Genomic DNA, 12,246 nt, shown 5'->3' with positions numbered 1-12,246 from the left:
AGCAATCAGCCAAGGATGAGCCCTCCTAACCCACTGGAGGAAAAAAGGAGAAAAAGAAAGCAGTAGTGAATTTCTGGCAACCTCTTCTTTGGCAAGCCCATGTGATTATCACGTTGTGTGGAAGCATTCATTTTGCTCTCAATTGTAAGACAGAAAAAAAGTCCATTCCCCTTATTACACTGGTAATGATAGATTGCTCTGGGGGAGAGCACATGCCCGGCCAGCCGGCCCGCTGCGATGCTACCTACACCATTGATACCAGAGCAAGTGGGCCCTTATTTGAATCTTGTCAAGGGTAAAATTGGGGCCGTAGCCAGTCATTACAAAGTGGCACATAAAGTCTAATTTGGGTCAGGCTGTGGTGGCCTAAAAGCAGTGTGAGTACAGTTTTACTACCCACGATGTGTCTTTGTGAAAATTAAACAAATGTGCTTTTATCCATCAGTGACAAATGGAAATGTGTGATGACCAGCGCTCTCTCCCTCAGGAAGTTTTTTCTATTATCCAACCAATAAACATTAAGAACATTAACAGAGAGTCAGATGACTCTTGGTGGATGTGTGATATTTTCAAGTGAACAAAATTGTGATTGACATGATACTGTTCCACATATCCTCTATGAAACAGCATCTGCTTTGGAAGGAGAGAATATCCAGACGAAGTACTGACGGAGCAAATATTACCGTCTAAATTCTTTCTTTCATTAATAAAGACTCAATCTGTAGCCAATCTCTCTTTCTCCATCATGAAGTTATTAATGTCGAGTGCTCATTACAGCTGTTCAAACACTGGATGGCGGCCAAATGACCCACGCTCTAGAAAAACACGGCAATCTGCTCTGGTGAAATCATTTTAAAGGGAGCATAATAACGCTTGTCATAACTCATACGACACCGCCGACCCGCCGAGAGAAGGCTTCAAACCCAAACACGGTGTGTATGAATGTTTGTGTGTATGACACAAACCAAAACAGGCAGCTGTTCACACCAGGCCGGTAAAGAGAGGAGCTGATCCAGTGATGGAGGCCCTCCTCAAAAGTGCTTGATTCATCTGTTGAGGAGGTCCAGAGATCAGAGGGACAGAGAGGGGTATGCACAGAGCGAAAAGTCTCTTATGAGTCGATCTCAGGGGCCAAAAATAGCGGCGAACGCCTCTCTCTCCACCCGTGACTCATCTGGAGTGTGTTAATTAGCAAGAGACGGTTCGCCACCATCGTGGCTGGACCCACACGGTGCGTGGTGGTGACAAGGCCCAAAACAAACGTTCCTTAAAGAGGGACAGGGTGGCAGGGGAGGGGAGGGTAAAGAAGGAGAGAGCCAGAGAGCAGGAGAGTGAGGATATGTCACACTTGGAACCGATTGATATTACCAAATCCTTCCAAGGACCAGGAGGAGGCGAGAAGGAGAGAAAGAGGGATGAGGGGGGGGGGGGGGGGGGGGGGGAAACCAGCACGACAAGATGTTAGGCAGAGAAAAAGTGGAGACGAACAAGAGCTGTCTCGTTTTGAGGATTATGATCCCTTCTACACCCCCCCCCCCCCCCCCCCCCCCCCTCTGGACTTTCCACTTATAACTCAAGAGAGTTGAAAAGTGGAACTTACTTTTCATCCAAACCAGTGCTGCATTTTCTCTCGATGGCATGCACGAATGCTGGTCTGTTCAGCAGCAAAACCTACAACAGGAGAGATTCCCAGTTGACTATAAGGGGCTCAACAGGCCCTTGGACATTAAAATTACACATCAATTAATTCACCTCCGTTTTCTTTGCAAACAAAATGGCCCATTCACATATCATCACAGACCCTGCTGAGCAAATAAATGCCTTCATCGTGTCCGTATGTTTTGGATCAATGTTTTCTTTGCATTTTGAGTCATATTGATTTATGTCTGGACCTCGTAACCTCTGTGTCTGTGTGTGTGTGTGTGTGAGTGAGTGTGTGTGATAGAAAAATAGAGAGATGCAGCAAGAAGAGAGAGAGAGAGTAAGAGCGAGAAAGAGAGACAAGTAGACACAGCAGAGGTACTCTGTGTACATTTGTGCGTTGACTTTAGAACCATGAGATGCCACTGGAAATAAGCCATTAAACCTTACATAGCTTGCCATATAAAAAACAAAAAACCACGTAATATGTTTTGTGGGAGGGATTGTTGGGGATCAAAGACAGAGCAGCAGATATGAGTTTCTGTTCCTGGCTAGTCGAGGAGGGGGGTTGTCATACCAGACATGGTGAGCACATACATTTCCTTGGGCCCCGGGCGTGTGCTGAGGTTCTGTTGGGTGGACTCATTACTCACTGGGAGCCCTGAGCCCGGGGTTGAAGGAGAAGCCTGTGTCACACCCACTACGTACTGACCGTTGTGTAATCCCTCCTGGGGTTGTGTAATGAGCTCGTAATGATGACTGGTTTTGATACAGCTTCACCCTCTGACACACGCAGAGATGCTCGAGAGGCACCCATGCACACACAGACCAAAACCTGCTGCGATGTAAGTGATACTATACCCAGCGAGAGCTTCTGTCCAAAGCTGGAAGCCCTGAGTAGAGGTTCACATGCACAAAAGTCCCGAAAGCCTTGAAAACTGACATGTTGCAGCAAAATCAATCAATTCCAATGGAACGCAGTGATCAGAGGATTCGCAGGCAGGGACAAAGTAAATCTGCATTTATCTTTTCCGACAACTGAACTTGAGCCATTGCTCAATAGAGTTTAAGGGGACAGAGAGCTGGAGAGTTGGAGATCTAGAACCCTACCGTAGCTCATTATTTCAGCCATGCGTGAGTCTGTCCATGTCCAATGTCGCATTCTGCTGCAGCAAACGGCACAATATTTTGGCAGCTCAGTAATGGCTGCTTGCTTAAGGAGGTTGTGGTTGCGGGGCCTTTGATTGCCTTTGATACTGCCATTGACCGCCTACTAAATCCTAAATCACTACCCAAGGTTAATAATATGAGTTGATAACGGGCCGATAGTGAGTCGATAGCTGTGGCCAGAGAGACATTGTAAGGGTGGAAACAGTTTGCACATTTGTATTGTTTCCGACCGTGTGATTGGATAACAGCTAACCAAACTACCGGTGCACATCGCCGCCATTCGGCTCGGTGAGAATACCTTTGAGTTTTGGCAGCATTGTTTGAAGTGTATTATACAACGACTTTGATCCCATTGCTTGTATAAAGTTACATCATCGCAACCTCCCTCTGTTAGAGTACATACTGCTCCACAAAAATGCACAATTTGCAGAGAGTTATGAGTCGATGGTCTTTTGAAGTGAAGTTACTGTCATTTCAACTGAGCTAACTGTCAGTAGACGAGCTCAATTATGCCACTCACTGATGTGGTCCTTTAAAACTGCACAAGTCTTCTTCTTTTTTTAAAACAATGGACAACTCAATGGAATGGAAAAAAAGGCCTGTCAGAAATCATTCATGAATTCCACCTGTAGCTCTATCAGCTTCCATAAACTGTTGTTCACAGATTCCGCCGTTAAAACGTAATGTTATGCAGAAACATTTTCTTTTGAAAAAGCACAATGAACCAAACCAAGCTCTCTGACCTGCTGCATAATTAGCCTCACCCCTGTGATTTTGTCTCTTTATCAAGAATGTTCACGAATCCCTGTGGATGACATCATCTTGTTCTGGAGAGTTGTAGCCAAACAGACAGAGAGAGAAGCAGCACCAAGCGTAGCATCCCGATCCAAGCCCTCAGCAGGCACTCTCTTGAGCCAGCAGACCTGGACACCAGTCGAGAGAAATGCCCCTCCCCCCCCCTATTATTGCTGCCTCTCTCCCTGTTCTTGAAAGCTTGGTTACATCATCCTCAGTGTGCACATTTCAATAATGCCTCTGAAATCTCCCACTGGCTACAAGAATCAGGGTGGGGGGGGGGGGGGACTAGGATGGAGAAAGAATAATAGCAGAATGTGCGATAAAGAATAATGACATGCATGCAGGAATCGTTGAGCATTCGTTGAAAGACATGAGTTTAAAACGTTTGGAACATGCCAATCGGATGTAGCTTTCTCTCTGTCCTCCTCTTCCCTCGTAATCCCTCCAAGTAGATGTGTAGTGGTAAGCGTTTGTATTGACTCAGGCTGGTCAGCCGAGCTCTCTTTTCAACCTTCAACCACCCCCCTCCTCCCCATTCAGCCAGTGGGGGGGCTCCGAGCTCCATGCAGACCCAGCCATAGCAGACATTTTTGTGGTGAAATCATTAAACCCACGTGCAGCTCTCTCTCTGTGGTCACTGGGGGTCGTGCTCCTCTGCCTTTAGCTGAATAAATCATAAAGTTTGCCGGGGGACCACACAAGAAGCCAGCACAGTGCAGCCAGCCCATCTAGTCTATGCAGCCAGCACAAAACACATGCACACGCACAGCCCCAGACCTTGTTATTTTTCAGAAAAACACCAGCAGCGAGACGGAGACAGAGGAAGCTAGACAGAGAGAGGCAAGGAGGCAAAACTGTTAAGGCATGAAAAAACAATAGTGAAGACATTGCATGAGAAATAACGTCAAAGAGAGGATACAAATGTGTAAAGTTAACATATCTGCGCTCTGTGAAACATAAAAAAGAAAGACTTGCAGGTACAGCAATGTGGAAATAAACAGAGAGAAAGGGAAAGATTGAAACTGAAGCTAATGCGCAAGAATTTGAAAAAGATGTCAACAACATTTGCTAGTAACATCAGCTCGGATGGAACTGAAAAAAAAAAACAACATTTTTCTGAGCGGGCTCGGGAGCATCATAAAGGAGAGAGATCCTCTCTCCCTCTCTGTCTCTGTTTGGATGACCTCGCCAGACTGATCCTTCAGACAAGACCTGACTACTCGAGGAGGAAGCACTGTCCTGTCTGAGGATCACATACTGTCTGGGGAACACTTAAACAGGTCCGGCTGAGAATGTGTGTGTTTGTGTGTGTGGGGCTGTGTGCGTGCATTCGTGTATTTGCAAGTTGCATCAATTAATACTGTCAACTACTGATTTTAGAGAAGAACGTCTGTGTGCGCTTCAGTCGTATTTAAATGTTTGATTGTACAAGAAGAACAGCGCTGGATGTTTTTGCTTCAGTATTTAGAACTTTACTTTTAAACCTCCTGTGAACCATGTTTTATATACACATTTCTACCAGGCACTTTTAACTGGCTCAATTTGATACTGATGCATTTATATGACCTACACAAACAAATGAGACCTGAGCTGATTATTCCTGAATCCCACGTTTCGATGACAGGCGATAGGTGCTCTGCCTCTAGTGGCAAAATCTGTAATTGCAGGTTTAGTTTATAAGTTATAGTATTAATACTAAAATGTGAACGTTTTTGTCTTGTTCATTTGTCATGACACGAAAATGTAGCTTTAACTGTTACTTTATAAAATATGGTTTCGAACAATGGCATTCAACAATGGCATATTTGACATGATCGGTTGTGTATGTTATTTCTTAATTTGCAATGTAAATTGGAATAAAAGGTAAAAAAGTGGAAATACAAGGGTAAAGTGCCTCATAATTGTATCTAAGTACAGTATTTAAGATGTTGTATATAGACTCCACCACTGCTTAACTTCTAATGTACAGACTGGTCATTTGATGAGTGAACCATGCATCTATACCATTACACCATCTTCACACTTGCTCCCACATTAAAGTCATTCATCAAGTTTTCCAAAAATCATTTTTTAAATGTTTGCTACAGACTTTCTCCAACTTAAATTCATCGACAAACGTAAACCACCAAACCACTTTTATTCTGTTTTCTAACACCATACTGTCCTGCTTTGTTGTTCCCTCTTTCTTCACCTCCATCCAGCCTCTGTCACCTGACTGGAAGGTGGGGGTCGTCACGCGTGTCATAGTGAGAAATGTAAGTGGCAGAGCAGCCTGGAGAAAGAGGAGAGGACGAGGGTGGAGGTTGAAACTCTACCCTCACCGTTAACGGAGGCCATACCACCTCTCGACCCCGGGCCACACATTTTTGAGTGAACTTTGGCCCTGTGACCACACCAGTGGTGCTGAGTACCTCCTCGAGTCATATATACACATACATACACACAGTATATCCTCAGACACCCTCTGGCTTGCAGGCAGGCAGCCATTACCTGGAGATTGTATCAGTGTCAGTGTGTGGGGGATTCTTGCTCCCTTGGGGTAAAGCGCAGAGGGCAGGCGCCTGATCTCTCTGTGAAATGTTAATGTGGAACAAAACAGGCTGAACTTTGAGTGTAGCAATGTGTGGAGCCGAGCTCACAGGTTAAAGCAAACCACCCGGTCAAATTCAAATTATCAAAAATTTGCCAAATGTGTAAAATTAGGTTTAAAAATCGCAAAAAAAACAACAACAGTATTCTCTGAAATGCTGGCACCACTTGTGTGGTCACAGCTGTGCGCTAAAGTGTTTTAGAAACATCATACTGTCAGTCGCTGATGGGTCATATAGTTTCGTCCTGTTGCTTTGCAAAGATCTGATGCAGATCTGATTGTAAATCCTGACATCTCGGGAATATGCATTCACAGAAAGTCAAGGAAGTTATCGTGAGCTGCAGGCTGTGGTAAGTATGTACGTTGTGTTGTAACTGTGTCTAGCTATTGTTTAGTGTTAAGGAAAGGTTATGCTCAGGATCAAGATCACATAAAGCCACGATATCAAGCCTGCAAAAAAAGATGAAAAACTGTTTAACAGTCCAATTCCACAATTCGGTATGAAATAGTGCAGTCTTTTTACATGTTTAATAAGGTTAATAATGTGACCAATCCCAAAACAAATCAGACGGCTTTGAGTGCTTTGCAAAGCTTTCGGAGCACACATCGATGGTTCCACAGTCAGATCACTGACTTGCATGCTTTGCAGTATATCTTAAATGTACTGCCTTCATTAGCCTGAGACAAAAATCTCCCATTCAAGCTACAGTTGGAGTTTTCATTAGCACTGGTATTTCAATTTTGAAGACCGTGAATTGGCCGAGGAATGCAGCTTGTTCCTTATCAAAGTCTGGAAGTCAGGGATCTGGAAATGCCTTGCTTTGTTGAGCGTTTAGTTTATCTGTCCCGTAATTGCACATTGTAAAACTGTCTTTCTGGGCTTCTTGCAATCCCCAGTGGCCAATGTAACCATCTGGCCCTCGCAAAGATCTGAGCAGGAAGTTATGTGAGACGTAAGAGGATAGGAACTCTGATAATGGATGTTTAGGCTCACATAAAGTCGGCTGATTCTTCAGCAATCCCGTCATTGTCTGAAGTACCTGTCACCGCGTGTTTGACTACCTTGCCAAAGTCGTCAATCTTAACGGTGCTTTCCTGCAGTAAGACGCTCAACAGGACGTTAACAAGCTTTTCACGTTTTTTTTTGTTTTTTTTTTGCACAACGCACTCTGCATTGGTGTGCAGGTGGAAAGCATGCAGACCGCTGCGTTACTCGACCTGGCATAAATGGTTCATTGAATCACAAATTCTGGCATCTCTTTACCTAAGTGCAGGTGGATGGAGCACACAGCCAAGTCTTTGTGCAAACTAGCATTGCAATATCACCACGAGGAGCACCTGCTGTGTTCCTGCACAAATATGTCTCTATTAGGAGTCTATATGTCAACATGACATAGTGATAAAAACATTTTTTCATTATTTTACCGTTATATTCTCCCTACTATCCTGTCATTTTAGGGCTTGTAAAGTTATGAAGACACATGTTCTGTGTCTATCTTCATCATGTTTGAACAATAAATCACTCTGTTAACACATGTATGCAGGTGGCTGGCAGCCTCTGCCCAGCCAAGTCACACAGTCCAATTGTGTAAGATGAGAGAGAGCGTGTACGTCCAGCATCCCTAGGTTTCAGAAATCTGGACACCGGGATATTAAGACAAGGAGGTCCGAGGAGAGTCAACCCTCTCAGGGCACCCTCTGTGCACAGATCCCTCTTTATGCTCCTGTTTATTATGGTCCCAAGTAATCCATGGCTTGTGCACTACACCAGAGCTGCCATATGTCAACATCTTGCTGGTGGTTTGCAGGGTTCCAAACAACAGATAGGGTGCACTGAACCTACCATGTAAACTTTATAAGACACATTCAGCCGAACTGTAATTATTTACAAAACCAGAGCATGGGAATATTTTTACTAGAGGAAGGGGGAAAGTTTGTTGCCCACGGCCTTTGATAAAAAAAAAAAAAAGAAAGTTATTAAGAATTATATTTTCAAAAGCACCTTGTTATGACATCTTCAACGCAACAGCGAGTTTGAAATCAAAGCTCTTATTTTTTAACGTAAGGACTAGAACATTCTGTATTGTATATGAGTGTTGAATTTGCGCAGCTTTCCCAGCATGGCTAACACACAGGATTGTGTGTGTGTGTCAACATTTCACCTTCAGTGCCTTCACGGTCTAATGGAGGGTTCTGCAAAATTTAGTCCACCTTTCCGTAGGGCAGGCGTGGCAGAAACCGGTGGGGAGAGGGGTAGTTGGTGAGGAGCGAGGGGGGTTATTTTTGTGAGCACCCCTACAATGCTCCACCTGTGCCTCAGCCATACCCCAGAGGACCACCCACTTAGGGAGAGAGAGGGCAGTCGAGAATCCCTATAACCTCTTTGGGTGGGCAATAAGGCCTTGCGCTGAAGTAGAGTGTTTGAGACAAGTGAAAGACTCAGGAGGAAGGACTCTCGAATACTATCACACCACCAGCGAAGAATAGCAAGTGCTGGTGTGAATTAAAGAGGTGCTACATCAGGGCAGCCTGTGTGTGTGTGTGTGTGTGTGTGTGTGTGTGTGTGTGTGTGTGTGTGTTAGTAGTAGTCACAGTAGTAGTAGTGGTAAATGCATTGTGTAAAGTTGAGTAAGAATGAAAAAAACTGACTTTATTTATCTGTATGGGAATTATACAACGGATTTACAAACCTGTGTTCGTTTCATCAGGGAACTCAGAAATCACCGTGCTAGACATCATGCTATAAATATCAAAGATACTGCAGACACTCCTCTCATCGCTCTCATCGCCACTTTCATGGTAAATTTCATGCAGATAACCATAAACATTAATAACTGTCAGTTATGACGCCAACATGAAACGGCTAACAGCAGATGAGTAGCAGGCCTCCACAGAAGACACACGGAGGTCCCAAAGGTCAAAGACACACTTCACCATTACTGACATACTATTGAGTAGGTTTGGTGCAGAGGGAGTCCTTATGGTAATATGAAACACCAGGGACGTGAACGCCTATCAGCTGTGATGTGTTTTTATTCTGATAAAATGTCTGCAGTTACCTGTAAACACACAAATCAGGGTAGTGAGAAAATACACATTTTATAGCAACTCATTTTATCGTGATCCTCTGTAAACCTGCATTTAATACTATTCTGTCTCTGTCGGGGATTATTGTCCACCTACGGACCCTGCTTCATCCATTAGTGGCCCTTTCCCAAGTCGGCTAGATATGGCAATGAACATTAAAGAGGGTCTGGCCTGATTTAAGTGGCATAAACCTCCCTATCTGTAAGCGTAAAGCCGGAGCTCAGTGTTGATTACGGCCTTGTTTGAAGGCGGGAATTTAAGGCGTTGTTAGACTTGTACTGCATTGCTTTTTGGATGGTCGAAAAGCATCTGAATTACAGTCCTCCAACATCTTTAAAAACAAGCAAAATGTTCTATCTGACAGTACGGTCCACCGCACGCAGCTTGGTGTGGAAAAAAGAGAATAGACAGGATTTGCGTCTGGTCCCGCTCTGCGACAGCAGGCTTTTTGAGTGTGGCTGTTGACCATAAACACTTTGCTGTCTGATGGTGGGAGGACGAGTCGTAAAAAGTAATCGTTTCAAGCACACTTTGGCCTTCAAGATTCACTCTGTGACAACTTTTAGGCATGGAGCGAAAAAATGAGTGTCAATTTGAACAGAACAAAGCCAACATTAAAATGAACCGCACATCGGTCAGCGAGAAAAAAAACACATGCTACTTTAATCAATGCACGGGAACCAAAGATCTGGCATCAATCACATACATCATAGCGTCTTTTCATCGTAGGTAATTCTGTGTGAAAGTAAGTGTAAATTACACGTAAGGGCAAGGTGTAAGGATGAGCGTCTGGTTGTGTTTGCTTGTATCTATCTTTGCTTATATGAATGTGAGTGATTGATGGCTGAGGAAAGAGGTGAAGGCCTCCTCCCCGGTGGTCTGACTGGGCTCTTAGCCACTGTGCAATGATCGCTGCTGCTGCTATCCCTGACCCACATCACCACATCATTGACACTAAACCGACCGCCAATCTTCCGTTGGCCTGTTGCCCTTGGCACCGTCTACGCTGGAGCTGTTTGGATTATCACCCGGCTTCATAATGAACGCTGAACAATAATGAAGAGGAACACTGTATCCACAAATACAAGATAAAGTTTGTTTGTCTATCATTATTGTCAGGCTGACTAATATTTTCCTCTTTAAAAAAACAGAAAGAAAACGCAGTACACACTGCTGCACAGGCCAACCCTGCGGTGCACGTGTTAAGTGGCAAACACAGGGAGGATAAAACAGCTCAGGAACACTATCCCATGTTCAAATAAACAGAGGTGTGTGGGGTCTGAAGGACAAACACACATTCATTAGGTGTCTCGGTGCCTCCAGACCCGTAGTGTTTGCGCAGTGATGCACATACACATTCATACACGTACACACACACACACACACACACACACACACACACAAACACACGCACATACTCTCTTTTTTATTTCCCAATTTCTCTTTTTCTCAAACACACACTCACACAGAGTACAACCCCCAATTAGACAATCAAACAGCTCCACTGACCCTTAGCTTCTCTGGGATTTGGAGTTTACGCCCCGACATGGGCCGCCCATTCCTGTTTACCCAAGAAACCTGACTGATGGATTGTATTGTTTGGCCTTTCGCAGTTATAATTGGCTCCGTTGTATAGGTTAAAGCTTGGGATATATTCCGCAGGCCCCAAACATGCCACGCTTGGCCTCAGGGTCAATGACACTCATATCAGACCAGGGCCCCCTAAATGGTAAAAGGGTCAGTAGCGAACATCACTGGCTCACTAACGACATCGGTCGGTGGCGATGACTTCACCAACTTAGCCCCTTGCTGCTGAACCAGAGACACAAGCTCGGCCAAGCATGTCTTCTAGTCCCCCAGCACCCAGTAAATATTTAGCCAGAACTCCACACTGTGACACACAGCCAGTCCAAACAACCTGCTAAACAATTATCATTGGCATAATCTGTATACTCCACTGCCTTCTTTATGTATCCATGTGTCAATATAGTATTTGGCTTTAAACCGCCATGTGATATTTTGTTAACTTGAAATGTCAAATTGTACTGAATGTGTACCAACTATCATTCTGACACCACAGAGAACGAAAACATACATTTCAAGATGGTAAATCAAGGCTGTAAATAATATCCAGGGACTAGGTTCAGCATGTTTCTGCTTTCACAAGCAGCATTGTACCTCAAACACAAACATTCTGCAATTCTGCATCAAGAACAAGTCGAATGCGCACAAGACGGTCAGCCCTGAAAGTTGATAACCAGGCTGGCAAACTTAAAAAAGGCAACTGCAAAGAGAGTAAACCCAAGATGTCAAAATAGCGGTATAACAATTCAAAGCATTGGCTATAGACGTCAGCTGAGTGACATCACAACAGCGACCGTGCTTGTGTAATTGTATACAGCTAAAGGACAAAATGCTCGGTCTAAATTCTTATTACATAACAGATGATTCAGCCATCGGCTGAAAAACTGTTTACATTACGGTGGGAAAATAGCTTCACAAAAAAAAGCTTAGACTGTATGCTATGATGGAAAAATAATTGTGTTCTGTGAATCTACAAGTGTCATTAATGACTATGCCACAGGTTGCTAAGCATTCAACAAAGACAGGTGCAAACACATGACACCTCTGTGTTTGGCCACTGGTGAAGTTGTCACACTTGGTTAAGCAAACATTTGTTAAAATATGGCTTCTGCTCCTCTGCTGCTCGCTAATGAGGCTGCAGGCACAGAGATTGAAGGATGTCCAGCATTTTACTTTTGCATTTTGTGTGTTGTAGTTTGTGTTACACTCTCAAGTTTTATTTCCGTCCACACTGGAGGTCTACAGCAGTGATGAAGAAGCAACACGGCACTCACAGTAACTGAGCTGTAATCCAACAATGATAGACGTTTGTGTAATGTGGCTGTGGCTGCCTATACTGCCAAATGCTATTTTGATTTCCAGATAATGCTGCACCG

Source organism: Clinocottus analis, unplaced genomic scaffold, assembly GCF_023055335.1.
Source record: "Clinocottus analis isolate CAN_PGR_092001 unplaced genomic scaffold, fCliAna1.0.p SCAF_22, whole genome shotgun sequence".
NCBI classification, from domain to species: domain Eukaryota; kingdom Metazoa; phylum Chordata; class Actinopteri; order Perciformes; family Cottidae; genus Clinocottus; species Clinocottus analis.
This window is presented reverse-complemented; position numbering follows the sequence as displayed.